This window comes from Pelobates fuscus, chromosome 2, assembly GCF_036172605.1.
Source record: "Pelobates fuscus isolate aPelFus1 chromosome 2, aPelFus1.pri, whole genome shotgun sequence".
Lineage (NCBI taxonomy): Eukaryota > Metazoa > Chordata > Amphibia > Anura > Pelobatidae > Pelobates > Pelobates fuscus.
In genome coordinates this window covers 49,325,557-49,343,352 of record NC_086318.1, presented here as the reverse complement: position 1 = coordinate 49,343,352, position 17,796 = coordinate 49,325,557, and positions in this window count along the sequence as shown.

Genomic DNA, 17,796 nt, shown 5'->3' with positions numbered 1-17,796 from the left:
AGACAATTACACAGTGACACAGGAGCAATAGGTAGATGAGGGCCCTGCTCAAACAAGCTTACAGTCTAGAGGAGGAGGGGTGTAAATACACAACAGGGAAGCAAGGGCCTAACAGGTGGCTGTTACTGTGAGAGGGCCCTCGGTGCTCTCCAGCTAGTCCTCTGAGGACCTGTTAGGCCGACAGAGGCGCCGTGGAGGACTTTGAGTGAATATGTACTGACCAAGCTGGTACTAAAGGCATAAAAGATATAATAGCGAGGTTTCCGTAAATCATATCTTCAGTGGACCCCGACTATCATCTTAAAACATATTGATTCAACTTGTTGCCTGTCACCTGCTGAGATCTGACTTTTCGGCCTGTGATTTTGACTGATGTGTGAATCACTCCTTGACATTAGCTAAGCATGACTTTACATCATGTTAATAGTAAAATCTGTGAATTTTATTAAGACACGGAGGCTCCTATTATGCTGGTTTAAAGCTGGGAAACTACAGTCCCCTCAAAGTGTTGAATAGGTCTAAAATAAAAGTCATGGAAGGTTGACTCAGAAGACCAGTCGGTCGCTTTCAAAATGTCCTCTAGGCGGCAACCAATCGAGGAGGCCTTATGGGCCATTGCCCCTCGAATCCAGTGAGGCAAAAACAGTGAAGTATCAATACCAGCCAGAGACATAATCCATTTGACTCAACAAGCCAGGGTAGGAATAGACCCTGGTAGATGCGGTTTCTGGAAGGAAGTTTGTGTTTCGATGGGTTCCGTAGTGAAGAAGTGCGAATGTCATTTGTTCGCAGGCATGCTACCGGGATGGGAGCAGTCTGTCAGGAAAAGATGGATATAAAATTTTCTTCGAGGAAGTTTTAGTTCTCCGAGATATATCGAAGAGGACACCTTCCGGAGTATATGAGCGAGCAGTAACGTCAAGAGCTCTGACGTCAGAAACCCTCTTGCAGAATATTTCCTAGTTCCTAGACTACTTTCACTGATTGCTGTTTCAAAGATAATGAGGCATTAGTCAGCCAGGATTCGAAGAAGTTGAGGATGATAGAAATGTCCCATTAAACCAAATAACGCGGTAAAGGGAGACAAGCAAATCTTATTCCGCAGAGGATTCTACACACCATAGGGTGGCGACCTACAGGTTCTATCCAAACCTTGGTGTCCAGCAGAGATAGATAGAACGGTAGAGGTTCACTGTGCGATAGGCCTTACCATTATCGAAGAGTAAGGTGAGGAAATGGAGGATCGAGGTCAGAGGAGCTGATACAGGATCCATGTTTCGTTCCAGGCACCAACCATGCCATCTGCTCCAAGTAGACTTATAAGCCTGTCTCGTGCCAGGTGCCCATGCGCCCTTGAGAAGACAAATAGTTGATTCCGAAACTCCCTCAATTGACCATGGTCACCTGAAATCCGCCCCACCATGAGATGTAGAAGGTCTTGGAGAAGCAGGGGATGAGACATTCCGTCTGGATCTTGAAGAAGGCAGTTGAGCGATGGGAAAAGACATGGTAAGTTGATAGACATCTCTAGAAGGGGAGGAAACCAAGGTTGGGACGGCCACAAGGACATCACAATTACCAGAGTCCCGGACTTGCATTGTAGTTGCAGTAGGCAATGGGGAATCAATACAAAGGGAGGAAATGCATAGACCTTGCGAACAACCATTCTTGGGTGACAGCATCTGTTGCTATTGCCATTGGGTCTGGTCTCCAACTGAAGAACCTGGGAAGCTGTGTATTTAAGCGGCTCTTAACCCTGCCCCTAACCCTATGCCTACTCCTAGCCCCAACCATAACCCTACCCCTAACCCTACTAGAGGAGGCTTGTTTGCAGATGGTATGGGATGGTATAGAACTGTACTGATAACTTATTAAAGAGGAAGTGAAGGCATGTGTGCTCCACAGTTATGATCAAAAACCACTTACCCTATCACACGGTAGCTAATACTAAAAAAAACAAAAAACAAAACATAATTATAGTCTACCTAACAGAAAGGGGAAGTTAACTCAAGACATCCGTGGTATTCATCATGAAAGTGTTTGGGTCCTGAAACATACAGCAATCAAAAGCATGACACAATAGGATTCTGCTACTTACTCAAAACTGGTGAATCAGATTGAAATATTTGTTTTTCGGCCACTTCAATTAAAACAATATAATGAATTAATTGTCATTGTACCCTTGTGTTTTAGAAACGTATCCATGTCTCCACTTGGACAATCCATTGCCGTTTCATGTATTTTTTTTCCTCTTTCAGCCTCCACAATAGTGTCTAATGTCTGCAGTTGTACTTTTTGATGCATAAGAGTTCCATATACAGTAAGGAAACTCACCCAATATACGACCTTACTAGGGTTAGGGGTAGGGTTAGGGTTGGGTTTAGGAGTTAGGTTTGGATTGGGGGTAGGGGTTTGGATTGGGGGATGACAGATTCCTGTCATCATTCCCTTTTCTCACTTTTCAGAAATCCAAAATTGTATTTGGCATAAGGAGTTTCCTAGTAGACAACAGTCACTAAATGAGTAAAATTATTATTATTTTGTTTTTTAATTTTAGGGCACACTATGGTTATATATATATATATATATATAAAACCATTTCAGTTTTCTAAAGTGGTTATGGTGCTTGGACGTGTACGTGCAGCATTTCAGTAATGCTGGACAAAGATATATTTAGGTGAGATAACGCAGGTGTAACCTCTGGCAGCATCATTAGCAAGACCAGCACTAGAGCTCTAGTGGTTATGATGCTCAGACTAACTCTTAAGTGACCAGCCAGGTGCTTCATAGTTCCATTAAAAAGCTTTTTGCTTTTTTGTTTGTTTTTTAATGAATGCCTCTTGGAAAAAAAAATCTTACCCTTACATATAGTTACAGTTCTGTTATTTGAGCCTGAATTTTGCAATTTGTTTTTCATATTAGCAGGCTCATTAACAGGTGCCAGGATCAAAAATGCATGTACTCTACGTGAGTAAATGTTCCTCATCATTGCTCATGAGAAATATGTTGCTATATCCAGTCTATCCTTTGGCCTCCACATTGAAAAACTCTCATTAAAACGTTATTCAAAACTAGGTGTCCTGTACAGAAACAAATCATGCCTAAGCCCCACAGTAAAGAAAAAGCAAATGCTTGATTATGGGGTGTAGTGTATTCACCTGTACCAGAAACCCACTTTTATAACCTTACTACATTGTATAATTCGTTATGCCGCTTTGTACTACAATGTAATTACATCACCCACCATTGTGACATGCTAAAAGAGCTAAACTGGCTATTGCTGGCATCCAGACGCACCCTCCATCTTTCCAGTCTTGTGTTTAAGAGGTTTTCTGGGAAGCTCCCACCCTACCTGAGCAGAATGCTCTCCCCAGCTGTTCCCACCACCTATAACCTCCGATCTAGTACCAGCACTTTAATTAGTCTACTACAGTGGAAAAAGAAAGGGTCTCGATCCTCATTTTCCTATAGAGCACCGCAATTATGAAACGACCTCCCGCACACTCTCAAATCTTCCCCAAGCCTAAAATCCTTTAAAAGATCCCTCTCTACATATCTCAAAACAGAATGCACCTTCCATGGTTGATTATATATTTCTTACCTGTTCTATGTTACATTTTTATATGTGTTGTGTATTAATATTGTTTTTGTTTCTTGCAGCCCAGCCGTCCCCTGATATTCTTATTTGGACACCAGTATATAAACAAAAGGCTAGCAAAAAATCTGCAGTTCTGGATACATGCAGTGCTGCCATAACAACTGGCCTGTAAAGTCACACCTACATACACCTTCTGCATTTAATCATCAAATAGATCGTATAGGTTGTGCTCTCTACTAGTCGCACTGGGGAGGCAATTGCCCTCCTGCCCTCCCCCAGCTCCTCAATTCACTATAAAAAAAACTATTGAAACACTTGAATCTGAGATTGTATCTATTCCTGAACCTATAGTGTTAAAACCACCATCTAGCCCCCTGATCCCTGTAAATATAGCAAAATATTACTTTTATTAGTGTCTGCTGCTGGCTCTGCCCCTGATGTGCCTGCTTGGCTGACATCATCAAAAGTGTTGATCTGAGCCAATCACAATGTTTTCACATAGGAAAGCATTGCCTTGGCTGAGACTGTCAAGGAGGTGTATCAGAGGCAGAGCCAACACAAGCCAAGCACAGCCCCAGCCAATCAGCATCTTCTCATAGAGATCCATTGAATCAATGCATCTCTATAAGGAAAGTTCAGTGTCTGCATGCAGAGGGTGGAGACACTAAATGTCAGTCACCCTGTGCAGCACTGCCCCAGGAAGCACCTCTAGCAGCCATCTGATGAGTGGCCAGTGGAGTTATCCCTAGGCTGCAATGTAAACACTGCATTTTCTCTGAAAACACAGTCATTACAGCAAAAATCATGAAGGGAATGATTATACTCGCCAGAACAAATACAATAAGCTGTAGTTGTTCTGGTGACTATAGTGTCCCTTTAAGATCTCAGAATTGTTGTGTTACTCTAAATGAAAACATGTAAATAGCATCAAGAGTACCTACCGTCTTCAAGGTAGGGGGAGAGTCACGTAGATAGAAACAATAAACAGCTGATTTCCACTCAAGCAATACATTTTTTTTATAATCAACATGATGGCCGTTTTCTGTGAAGAAACAATATTTTTTAGTAGACAGTATGTGATTATGAAAGTAAACACACAAAAAAAAATCCAAAGGAAAGAAAGGTTATTTATTAAGTTTTATGCACAGGCTAGATGCTACCAGACAAATTGATTATCATAAATAAAGGATTAAATATTATGTATTCACAAAATCCTAAACAGTAAAATGAAGAACTAATAAAATATAGAAAGATGTTAAACATCTGAATGTACGCTGACGTCGCATGTTGAGTTTCCTTATTGTGGATGGAACTCTTATGTGGCAAGAAGCACAACTGCAGACATTAGACACTATTGTGGAGGCTGAAAGTGAAAAAAGACATGAAACAGCAATGGATTGTCCAAGTGGAGACATGGATACATTTCTAAAACACAAGGGTACAATGATGATAAATTCATTAAATTGTTTTCATTGAAGTGGCCGAAACAAATATTTCAATCTGATTCACCAGTTTTGAGTAAGTAGCAGAATTCAGTTGTGTCATGCTTTTGATTGCTGTATGTTTCAGGACCCAAACACTTCCATGATGAATTAACTTCCCCTTTCTGTTAGGTAGACTATAACTATGTTTTGTTTTTGGGGTTTTTCAGTGTTATCTACCGTGTGACAGGGTAAGTGGTTTTTTGTTATAACTGTGGAGCACACATGCCTTCACTTCCTCTTTAATAAGTTATCAGTACAGATCTATACCATCCCATACCATCTGCAAAAAAAGTCTCACCTGAACGCTGTAACTTTAAGGCCCAGATCCACATACCATCTGCAAACAAGCCTCTTCAATTCAACGCTGGAACTTTAAGGTAGAGATTGAAATTCTGAAGATGCTGCACGGAATTTCTTTCCCCTCTGCCACTAGATTATTACTTTCTTATAATAATGTTATCATTGTTATCTATAGTGTACTACTATAGTATTCTGTACCTGCAGTTACATTAATTAATAATCTGTCTGTTAGTATTTGATTGGCAAAATTCTAAATTGTATACCAAACATGTTTCTTGTGCCCTCGCCCTCCTCCCCCATGAGTGCCACTCCTCCCCCATGCTTGCCAATCCTAGCAGTAAATCCCTTGAAATATCTGTTTCTCTACTCCTCCCTATGCCCAGATCCCCATACCATCTGCAAACAATTCTTCTCGGCTCAACCCACCCACCTGGGTATTTGGACCCAAAAAGGGACTGTCCCTCTTCAATAGGGACACTTGGGAAGTATGATGATAGGCCTTCAAAGTTCAAATAATTGTATTTTTTGCACCTATTTGTCTCTCTCAGATATAATCGTGTGTTTAACAAGCTGTACGCACCTGTTTTTTACTGCAGGGTGCTAAGAAGCTAAGCAGCATATGGTATCCTACACTCTCCACTCCTACTGCGATTTCCTGAACTATAGCATACCACCATATTATATTTTTTCTATTGCACTCACTCAACTCACTTCAAACACCAAAGCGGACAACTACCCATAAGGACAGAAAAAAAGAGACTGGGTTTTGGTGACTCTCTTGAAATATACTTGTGTCTTTTGTGCTTTTGCAAATGAGGACATTGTACAAGTAAAAGTCAAAAGTCATAGTGAATTCTTCCGAGGGAACACACTCTTTCACACAAGCCTGATTAAAGAGGTTTTAACAAGCAAGATATTACGTTTTGGCACTCATTCACCAGTTTAAGAAGAATTGGACTTCAACGTGTCATTAAACATTAATGTAAGTATTAATTACTCCAAAATGTGATCTTCTAAGATTTCAAAATAATACGATTTAATGATTGCAGCAAAGCAGACTCATCCAACATCTTAAAGCAAAACTTTCAGACTCAAAGCCCTACATGTTGCATTTGAAGAGATAGCACCTTCAGCATGTAATTAAAACTTTACAATCAATTATTCAGAGATAATCATTTAATTCACCTTTGGATGGATATCGGTTTCTGACTCACTCTTGAAATCTAGTAATTGAGGTATTATATTAAAAACCCCATGAATAAATAAATAGCTTTACTTGAGCTATCTCAGTTGAATAGTTTGTTTAACTGACGCAAATACAGCATTTCAGTCCCTCTAAACATTTAACTTGAAATAAAAAAAATTAATTACTCAGACCTAATGGTCCTTTAAAACATCTTTTCCTCAAATGTATATGGTAAATAATTTGTTACCGAATGTTCTTATGGTTGCTTAGCTACAATGTCTAAGTCGAATCTGGAGTAAGTACAATGTGCCTTAGAAAAACAAGTAAAGTCTTTTTCTAGTGGGTGGTTAATCCTCCATAGATCTAATAATCCATACTTATTTATCAGGCTTAAAAATGGATTTGACAATTTCTTTCCCCTTTTATCTTGAGTAACCCCTGTTAATGAAATTCTGTCCAGTGTTGCATTCAAGATACAGTTAAAATCTCCCCCTATAATAGTCTTGCCCTTTTTGATTTTTTCTAGTTTAATCAATACCTTTTGTATAAACTAAACAGAGTTAATATTGGGAGCATAAATATTAGCAATAGTAAATTCTTCATCTTGTATTTTACATATAACTAAAATGAACCTTCCGTTTTTATCTCTATCTTGGTATGTAACTTGAATATCTATATCATCAGTTACTAAGAAGGTCACTCCGCATTTATTTTTCTCATCCAATGAAGAGCAGAGTTGAATTTTAAAGTTTTTTGGGATAAAGCGCTTTATATCTCGCTTTAGCCAATGGGTTTCTTGTAATAATATAACTTTCGCACCTTCCTTTTTAATATATTGAAATACCATGGCTCTTTTGATTGGGTTGTTTAGTCCCTGTGCATTTAGGGTCATAAACGTAACCATACTATATCCATCTGTGTCTCACGATTATCACTCTCAGCAAAAAAACAAAAACCTAAATTGACAAAACATATACAACACTTACATTCATATGGACTCATGTAAATCAAACATGAGACATTCCACATCAAAAACAATAATAAAAAATTCCATCTCTACTCCCACTTAATGGAAGACGAAAAATACATCCCAAAACCCTGGGTATGCATCCCAAACTCCAGGAAAATATGGAGTTAGTTGGGGGAGAGTGAAGAAAACCCTGCTCAAGAGTGTTACAGGTAAGTCTATATAATCCTTGCAGACAAAAAAAATAAAAAATTCTTATTCCTCTTTAACATAATTAGGATATGGACAGATTATATTGTGATCACTTCAATTTCTTATATACCATCTTTAAATTTATAAAATCAATCTGTGCCATAATTCAAACAAAAATTATATAAACAGCCTGCATTGTACTCAATTCCATTATTTCGATTGCACCAAAAAGAGTTTCCCCTTATAACCTAGACAACAATGTCGACAATTCACAATGTAGTTACTTCAATTCTTTAAATTACAACTTTATATTAATTACTTACGTTATAAACCATTTTTATATTAATAAGATCAATATGTGCAGTCTGTGCGTTTTTCAAACAAGTATCATGCAGACAATTTATATTATACTCAGTGTCTCCACTCAAAAAAAAAAAAAAATATTATCCTATTCACCTTTGGCATAAACAATTTACAATGTGATTATGTCAATTTCTTATATACCATCTTTATATTGATAAGATCAATCTGTGTGATCTATGCATTTTTTTTTTTAAACAAGTAGCGTGCAAACCATTTAGATTATAATCACTTCTACTATTTAAATTACACCAGAAAGTGTCTCAAAAAAAAATATGTATTATCCTATTCCCCTTTGGCATAAACAATTTACAATGTGATTATGTCAATTTCTTATATACCATCTTTATATTGATAAGATCAATCTGTGTGATCTATGCATTTTTTTTTAAACAAGTATCGTGCAAACCATTTAGATTATAATCACTTCTACTATTTAAATTACACCAGAAAGTGTCTCAAAAAAAATAATAGAAAAAAAAAATATATATATATATATATAATCCTATTCCCCTTTGGCATAAACAATTTACAATGTGATTATTTCAATTTCTTGTATACCATCTATATATTGATAAGATCAATCTGTGTTATCTATGCATTTTTTTCCCAAACAAGTATCATGCAAAACATTTACATTATAATCAATTCTACTGTTTAAATTACACCAAAAAGTGTCTAAAAAAAAATACAAAATAAAAAAATACAAAAATACAAAAAAAATAGTTTTCCTATTCCCCTTTGGCATAGACAATTTGCAGTGTAATTGTTTCAATTTCTTATATACCATCTTTATATTGATAAGATCAATCTGTGTAATCTATGCATATTTTTTTTTCCAAACAAGTATGGTGCAAGCCATTTATATTGTAATCAATTCCACTATTTAAATTATACCAAAAAGTGTCTAAAAAAAAAACAAAATAAAAAAATACAAAAATACAAAAAAAAATAGTTTTCCTATTCCCCTTTGGCATAGACAATTTGCAGTGTAATTGTTTCAATTTCTTATATACCATCTTTATATTGATAAGATCAATCTGTGTAATCTATGCATATTTTTTTTTCCAAACAAGTATGGTGCAAGCCATTTATATTGTAATCAATTCCACTATTTAAATTATACCAAAAAGTGTAAAAAAAAAATAAAAAAAAAAATTCCTATAATTAATAAGAAATTATGTCAATAATCCTCGCTTATTCAGCCCGATTGAGGTGCCCAGTCACCTCACTTAAATCTGCATATGGACCTCCTGTAGCCAGTTCCTGGCTAAGTCTGAATTGTCAAACACCAGAGTTTTTGCTTCAAAAATAATTATGAGTTTTGCTGGAAAAGCCCAAAAGTGTTTGACATTATTTTTTCTTAATGTCTCCAATAATGAGTCGAAAAGGCGTTTTTCTTCCTCGTTTCATAGGATAAATCTGGAAGGACTTTGATATTCAAATGTTCTTCTTTTTTACTACCTTGCTTTGATGCCTTTCTTAGTTCTTCTCTAAATAAGTAAGAATTGCAGCAAATCATAATATCTCTAGGGATTTCCGTTGAGTTTTTTTGGCTTTGGAATTCTGTGGCATCTTTCTAGAAATTTATGTTTCTCATCCTTCTGGATACCCAGCTCCAAAAAATACGACTCCAGAAAGTCTTTCATTTTTTCTTGTGTAATGCTTTCCGGGATATTCCTTAATCTCAGATTATTTTGCCTTGATCTATCTTCAAAGTTGCTTATCTTTAATTCTAACTGTTGAATTTTCTGATGTAATTCTCCCTGTTGCTGTTGTTGGTTTTTGATTATAGCGTCAGTTATATCCATTTTTCTTTCAACTTGGTTAATCCTCTGGCCGATCTCTTTGGTTTCCTTTTTTTAAGTCAGCATTATTATTGTGAATTTCTTGTTTTATTGCTAAAAGTTGCTGATCTAAACAACTTTTTAGAAACTCTGGTGAAACCATCGAGTTTTCCATTTGTGATGTTTCTAATTGAGCAATTTTTTTCTCACCTGTTGTCAGGTTAGTTTCTTTTGCAGATATCTCTGACAATGATTTATCCGTTTGAGGAGTAAAAAAAATTAGAGAGTCTTTTTTCTGTTTTAGTATCTTTTCTTTCAATCCTCTCCTTATACTCTTTATCTTTATCTTTACTAGGAGTCGATTTATTTTCTTGGTTTCTTCTGGTTGACATATTTTTATTAATATCGTACAGAGTAAATTTGAATTCTTCTTTAAAATCTTCAAAACTTGTCAGCTCATTTCCTTAACTGGGCTAGTCAATTAGTCAAACCATGCTCCTGCACCTTTAATAGCCTTTAATTTGTATATCACGTTCCACCCTTAAATAATTAGATTTTATTTTCTTCTCTCTTCTCCCTTTCTCTTCTTTTTTTTTTCCCTTCCTTCTTTCTTCTCTGGCTTTTAGCGATATATTTGTGAATATACTTTTTATAAGGCTATGCGTTCATAGATGGGGATGAGGTAATTTATAAAACATTCTATAGTATTTTTCCAACTGCAGTAGTAAACCCACATCAGAAAGGGTCGAACGCTGTTCAAATTTCTCCTCTTCTCTTTTTTTTTTCTTCCCTTTCCCTTAATTTTTTCTCTCCCTTCCCTTGTCTTTTCGTTTTCCTTTTCTCTCTTAAACAGATTCTTATCCCCTCTCTTTTCACTATTTACCCTCTCCCCCTTCACATATGACATCCAATCTTTCTGTATTTATGGAAACACATAATATAATTCAAGAGACTTTTACTTTATTCTCCTGTGCTCCAATTTACATTACACAACTTTTCCAGCCCGCATTTAGGAGGTCCGAGGGGGTCTTAAGAGGAAAGGGAGATAATTCAAAGTATTTTACTCACTTATGTAGTATAAATTGTATCAGAAGTGAACAGTTCTCACCCAACTTCCATGGGTTGCAAACACCCACTGTAGACTCGTGTTTAGAGGGTCAGTTATCCACTTCGGATCCTTCACTTATTTTTCCTGTTCTTCAGTAATAATAGTAGTAGTAGGTAGTTTTCCTTCTTCCAAGATTACAACTCGCTTGAAGTGAGAATTATGACCAGACTGAATCTCTGTCTCGCCGTTTCCAGCTATGTTATTTCTGCTGTTCTAGCATGCCGTTCAGACGCTTGGTACAAAAGCTCCGACATCCGACTACCGTAGCACTCTCGGCGGGCTTCACCCCCTCCGCCCACTTACATAGCGTTTACGCATTCACGCGCCCTACGTCATCCCCCTTCCTGATGACTGACCCCTGTTTTCTATACTTTACCGAAGATCCACAAGGATGATATACATTCCCTGGGGTGTCCTATTTTTTCTTGCAGTGGCTCTATTTTTAAGCTGGCAGCCATTTTTCTAGACATGGTCTTACAACCTTGTGTACCTGGCCAATTTTTTTACATGAAGGATACTGCAGATGTTCTCAAATTGTTGAGTGAGCTTGAGTATGAATCTACATGGGACCTAATCTTAGTTACTTTTGATGCTTTGATTAAGACTTACTTGAGTTTTATCTGCAGACCAGGGGTTTTGTGATGGGTTTGAACATACCTCTAACCTATGCTTACAATTTTATGAATCATATGAAAGAGTTATTTATCTGCAAAGTACCTTTATTCAGACACTGCCTCGTTTGGAAAATATATATTGACAATATTTTGGCGTGGCATGCCTAAAACTGGTCTGAGCTCAGCTCACTTAATTTTACTATCCAATACAATGAACAGCAATTGACTCATATATTTTTTTTTTTGATGATAAAATTAATTATGAAGAGATCAGATTAACTACCGCCATTTATAGAAAATTATCTGATAAAAATAATTTATTGCACTTTGAGCGTTTCCACCCTTCACATCTTTAAAGCAGGTTTGCCATACAGTAAATTACTTTTGTGCTAAGTGGATAGTTTCAAAAAAAATAAAGAGGAAGATCTGTGCCGTACCTTTATGGCTTGTAGAGTTTTGGAGAGGGGGTACCCCATAGAGGTGACTGAAAAACAAGTTCTTAGTACTGAACAACTAGCAATCAGGTCCCTTTTACCACACTAGGGGGACAGAGACAGAAAGGACCCCTTTGTGTCTGAATTTACCCTTGTCAGTACACACATTAGGAAGATCATTTTGAAGCATTGAACACTTTTCCTGGAGTTAGGGGCTTATCTGCCAGAATTTAAAGATTCTTCTCTTGTTGCTTGTAAGAAGAAAAGCTTGCTGGACTTTTTAGTCAAATCTGATATTGGTAATCAGAAATAAACAACCAATTTTTATCCACTCCCTGGATGGGCACCTTTCCCTGTTTGAATTGTGCACATTGTAACAGTGAAATTGGGGAAGATTGTTTCAACCATCCTTTATCTGGCAAGAGATACAGAATTGGACATTACTTCACATGTAACTCCAGCTTTGCTCAAATGCCCTCGTGGGATAATACAAGTAGGTGAGACCATAAGGTCTGTTAAGGAGAGGATTATGGAACATGTGAATGACATCAAGCATGCCTTGGCCAGAGGCACAATTTAAACCCCCGTGGCGAGACAGTTTGCCAAAGCTGGTCACAACATTAATAAACAGAGGTTCCATGTGATTAACACTGTCTCCCCATTGAGAAGGGATGGTGAGCATGAATGCTTTCTGAAACAAAACTGATTGCTTCTCTAAATTCAAAGCACTGTATCCTTTGAGCTTAAATGAGATCTACAAAGTAAATCCTGTTTAGGATTGAGTAACAATGTCCATTAGGCTTCAATAGTAACACTCAGAAACAAATATGTGGACAAATATGATAACTATATTTATATTTATTGGGGTATAACTCCTATACATTAAATATACTGTCAATATATATGAAATAAATAAAGACAAACACTACATGCATAAAAAATCACAATAACTGCCTGGACCCACTATGATCATAGATATACCAATAAGCTCTCTATTGCAGATACACAATATAGAGTGGAGAGTAAATGATAAGTCAATCGACTCTATATTGCAAAATATAAATAAAATATCCAAACAGCTGCCCAAGAAATAAAACTGTGTCACAGAACACAGTAATAAACACTATAGAAATAAACAAATCTGTAAAAAAAAAATTTTGCACAATAATAAAAGTACCTGCCTTGGTGTGGGCCCCCCACCGAGGTAAATGGAGCAAAAAAAAGGAAGTGGGAGAGAGAGGGAGTTCTATGCAGCAGGCTGGCTTCCGACCCACTTCAAAGGGGAACCGTCTAGCAACGATGATATACACCGCGGCCGGGATCTTCAAAAAAGGCCGCGGTGTAGTTGTAGCAAACCACCCACAGCTACAACTGATGGATTACTCTCGAGTTGATGCACCGCGGTCGGTAACTTCGCAAAAGACCGCGGTGTAGTTGGATGGAATAAACGCACAGGTCCTTAGTGTCCCAGGGTCAGGAGTATGGAAGCACAGCAACCCTCACTCACCTCCAAAAAAGGGTTTATAATAAAAAGCACAAAGCAATAAAAAAATAATAAATAAATAAAAATGATGAAAAAAAAAATATATATATTTTTTTTTTTAAAGTGGTAAATAACTAAACAATAAAAAGCAGCCGAAAAAGGATCAAGTGGGACCAGCAACAAACAGCAGCCATGTCTACGCGTTTCGTCCCTCCCACGGGACTTTCTCAAGAGTCTTGAGAAAGTCCCGTGGGAGGGACGAAACGCGTAGACGTGGCTGCTGTTTGTTGCTGTTCCCACTTGATCCTTTTTCGGCTGCTTTTTATTGTTTAGTTATTTACCACTTTAAAAAAAAAAAATTTTTTTTTTTTTTTTTTTTCATATCATATTTTTCCACATATTTGTTTCTGAGCGCACATACTGTTCTATACCTTGTTGAGCTACCACTCAATTTTAGACGCTTGTGTATGTATGTAGCCGCCAGCCCTTAGTTTTTGTTACTTAATACACCTTGTTTTTATATATTTTTTATTCAATAGTAACACAAAATAAAGTAGATCCTGCTTTGGAAAAATCACAGTCCTTTAGATTCTGGCAATAAACAAATTAAATTAGGAAAGAGTAATCAGCTGAATGGTTACTTTCAATAGTGCAATTTAGGAGTAACTGAAACCAAGAAGGCATTGTATTCCCTTTTTATCCTTCCAAATAACTATAAGGCTTGAACCAATTATTAATCCTAGTAACTGGAGAACTTAGCTTTGTTCCGTTCCGGATGATGAGAATGGAAGTCCTTTCCAGAATAGTGAGGATTATGGTTCCCTGAAGTATAGGGAGGATTAGAGGAAATTGTAGTGAAGTCTGTTCCGAGTCTGGGAGTGGAGAAGTCAGCGTTGTCAGGATCAGGTAAGAGAGGTTAGGTACACAGGTAATCAATAGAAGGAGCTCCATCGGCAATTAGCAACAAGTAGGTAACAAAGTATCAAGTGGCAAATTGATTGAGCAATGCAAATGCGGCTGCGGCATCCTTTTCACAGGAACGCGCATGACGTCAGACGCATGGGCGGAGTTGGATCGGCGAAACCGGGAAGTCATATGGGTAAATGCTGATCTGAGTGAAAGTCAAATGGGGGAATCCTGACACTTGGAATACTTTTACAGAAGTGCTTATTTTTGTAATGCTTAGTTTGTAATACTTTATATTATTTTTACTTTACAGATTTTCTTGTTAGCATACACTTATGTTGTTACTATCTGCGTTTTTAGACCATGTCCACATTTTTTGATTACAGTAAAGATAAGTCCATCTTGTTTGTAGGGGTCAGTTTCTTCATTTTTTTCTCTTTTCTCTTTTTTTTATTTTTGCCTTTTTGTATGTCCTTTTTTATTTTATTGTTTTTTTAATTGTTTATTTATTATTACCGTATTTATCGGCGTATAACACGCACCGGCGTATAACACGCACCTCATTTTAAGAAGGAAATTCCAGGAAATGTCCCCCCCTCCGATAGTATTCCCCCCTCATCCCATAGTGTTCCCCCCCCTTTCCATAGTATTCTCCCCCCCCTCCCATAGTATTCTCCACCCCCTCCCATAGTGTTCCCCCCCTCATCCCATAGTGCCCCCACTTTCCATAGTATTCTCCCCCTTTCCATAGTATTCTCCCCCCCCCCCCCCCTATAGTGTCCCCCTGCTGGTAGGAGGTGTAAAAAAAAAATATTAGACAGGTTATAAAATAAATTAAATGCATTTTTATATATATAATATATGTATATATATTATATATTATATATATGTATATTATATATATTTAACGTCATACAAAGTGTATTTTAATACTAATATAAGTATATATATTAGTATTAAAATACACTTAGAATGACGTTACATATATAATATACATATATTATATATATATAATAGATATATACACATATATTATATATATATAAATACGTATAATTACAATAATAAATAAATAAAATAATAAAATTAATAAATAAAATATTGAAACAAAATTTAATATAAATTATATATACATATGTAATTTCATTCTAACTGTATTTTGTTATTAATTTATATATATTGGTAACAAAATACACTTAGAATGACATTCTATATATATCTATCTATATATAAAATGCAAATAACCGCAAATATATATATATAGATAAATACATATAATTACATAAAAGATTACATTAGTATACACGTAGAATTTAAATACCTATAAATGCATATATATTAAAATTCTACGTGTATATTTAAGTAATCTTTTAACATAATTAGGTGATTTGATTAATTAAAATTTGATTGACATACCTGACAACACAGGGAGAAAGTGCTGAGAATTTAATTCGCAAGCACTATATTTGACCCTGTAACTCTCCAAGACAACATAAAACCTGTACATGGGGGGTACTGTTTTACTCGAGAGACTTCGCTGAACTCAAATATTAGTGTTTCAAATTGGTAAATTGTATTACAACGATGATATTTTTTTACCATAAATTGTTTTATTTTTCGTAAAGTAATGGGGTACAGAAAGAAAACGGGGAGGGGGGGAGACACTGCAGCAATTCAGACAGAATAATAAGCATCAATACATGAATCACAGATAGCAGTTCAATAGTACAATGCAGCACAGTGTATCTCTCATTTTATCATTTTTTCTTCCCACAAATGCACTTTCCTTGTCATCATAAGGTCTCCTGTGTAATAGTACGTCACTTGGGACTGCAGTACTTAAGTGGGTCAACTACGGTATTTTATTTTGGTAAATGTTGTTGCTTTTTAGTTGGGATAGACGTGATTGTTGAAGCTACGATCTGTTTGGGAAGATATCCCTTATGAGCTACATGTCAGGATCGGGACAGGGATCCAACACGCAGAGTACAAAGAGTGGAAAGGTACGTATACCGGGCCTTAGAATGGCCGGACTAACGTACCGAGAGTAATATAGAATAGTCAGAGACAAGCCGAGGTCGAGGGAACGGGAAGACAGATAAGCGAGAGACAAGCCGGGTCAAGGGAGAACAGAGAAGCAGGGTAGTACAACAAGCCGAGTCAAAACCAAATAGAGTAAACTAGAATACCAGAGCACTGAGTGACTAGACAAGCTAGAACCACGACAGGGCAATGAGCTGAAGAGAGAAGTAAGCTTAAATACCCTGGCTCTGGATGGTAATCACGCCTCTGACAAGTGCCGATTGGATATCGGACACTTGAGTGACAGGTCGCTCGTGATAGCGTCATGACGTCACGTATTGAGCGTCCCGCTAGAAAAGGACGTGGATTCCTCGCGGCCGGTGTTTAAGTGACTGGATGAACCGCGAGGAACGAAGGAAACAGCTCGCCTGGACGGACAAACCACCAAATCTCTACCTCCCTTAGAGGTAGAGGCCTCAGGTACCCTGACAGTACCCCCCCTCTCAGATACGCCCACCGGGCGGAAGGAACCGGGGCGAGATGGGAAGCGGAGGTGAAATGCTCTGCGAAGGCGAGACGCATGAACGTCCTCCTGAGGTACCCAACTCCTCTCCTCAGGACCATATCCCCTCCAGTTGACCAGATATTGCAATTTTCCCCTTGAAATTCTGGAATCAATGATGGAGCTGACCTCGTACTCCTCCCGACCCTCCACCTGAACAGGACGAGGGGAGGAAACCTTAGAGGAGAATTTGTTGCAAATAAGAGGTTTCAACAAGGAGACATGAAAAGAGTTAGGAATGCGTAAGGCAGGTGGCAGAGCAAGGCGATACGCAACCGGGTTGATACGAGTGAGAATCCTGTAAGGACCTATGTAGCGAGGAGCAAACTTCATAGATGGAACTTTTAGGCGAATATTCTTAGTACTCAACCATACCCTATCCCCAGGAACAAAAACAGGAGCCGCTCTTCTATGCTTGTCAGCGTGTTTCTTGAACAACGAAGAACTATGTAATAGAATTTGCCGAGTCTGATCCCATAATCTCTTCAGGTTGGCGACATGATCATCAACCGACGGTATCCCCTGAGAAGAGGAAACCGAAGGAAAAATCGAAGGATGAAAGCCATAGTTCATGAAGAAAGGGCTAGAGCGAGTTGAATCACAAACAAGGTTATTGTGTGCGAACTCCGCCCAAGGAATCAGACCGACCCAATCGTCCTGGTGTTCGGAAACAAAGCAACGTAGATACTGTTCGATCTTTTGATTAGTACGTTCAGCAGCTCCGTTAGACTGAGGGTGATAGGCAGAGGAGAAGTTCAATTTGATACCCATTTGAGAACAAAAGGATCTCCAG